A 1,106-nucleotide genomic window follows, 5' to 3' on the forward strand; every position below is an offset into this window, starting at 1 on the left:
TATATATATATATATATATATATATATATATATGCACATATATATCTATATACAAGTACTTATGTGTATGTGTGTGTGTGTGTGTGAGTATAAAAGTTTTCGTTTTGTATGTATGTGTGTGCACGCTTCTGTGCGTGTGTATATATTTCTATATGTGTGTGTATATACATACATACATACATACACACATACATACACACACATATTATATACATACATATATATATATAGATATAGATATGGATACTCATTTTCACTCACCTACACACACATACACACACTTACATACACACACATATATACGTGTGCACATACACACACATACATACGGATACATGATCCCCTTACAACACCGGATGTACTGAATATTGTAGGAGACAAGATTATTAATATAAATTTCTTTTCTTAGTTGGAGAGAAAAAATAAAAATAAAAATACAAACAAGAACCTTGTGGCAACTGTTAGAATAACCAAAAAAAAAAGAGTAGGAATTAATAAAAAAAATTAATCTTTCAAAATTATGTGACGGGTTAGTGGAAAGTTTGATCCTTGTTTGCAAGCAAAAGAACAGCTATGGACATAGGTTTCGATTAATATGACTTCGTCAGTGAAGTTCAATGTATTCGAACCGGCTTTCTTTGGTTGGCGAAGATTTTTTGTATATAATTACAAAGTTACGAAGAATTTTTGGCTAGTAGAGTTTTTATAATTAAAAATAAGATAATATGAGCCAAGGGGTATAACTCAAATGGGTCAATGGAATTTAATTCGGAATAACTAAGTTAAAGAAAGGGTGATGTACTGAATGTTGAACAGAAAAAGAAAAAAAAAAAAGAAAAGAAAAAAGATAATCTTGATTATCTGAAATTTCTTTCTTAGCAGGAGGAATGTACTTAACCTGGATATTTTAGGGGGTACTGTGGAGGGTAAGGTGAGAGGTGGTGTGGTTTCTTGCTTCTCCCCGGCCCTGCTGCTCAAATAACAAAGCTAGAAGAATGGTGCACTTGGTTGACATTAACGCCGCCACCGCCACCGCCGCCAGCACCACCAGCACTACCATCACTACTACTACTACTACTACTACTACTACTACTACTACTACTACT

The 1,106-nt window shown here is 33.3% G+C and overlaps 1 protein-coding gene across 1 annotated transcript in view; it reads left to right on the forward strand.

Moving 5' to 3' along the window:
- Window positions 1–1,106, forward strand: part of LOC106882753 (SH3 domain-binding protein 5-like) — a 19,105-nt gene that overhangs the window by 12,521 nt on the left and 5,478 nt on the right. The window lies entirely within an intron of this gene.

The sequence above is a fragment of the Octopus bimaculoides genome, chromosome 9, assembly GCF_001194135.2.
Source record: "Octopus bimaculoides isolate UCB-OBI-ISO-001 chromosome 9, ASM119413v2, whole genome shotgun sequence".
Taxonomy (NCBI): Eukaryota; Metazoa; Mollusca; class Cephalopoda; order Octopoda; family Octopodidae; genus Octopus; species Octopus bimaculoides.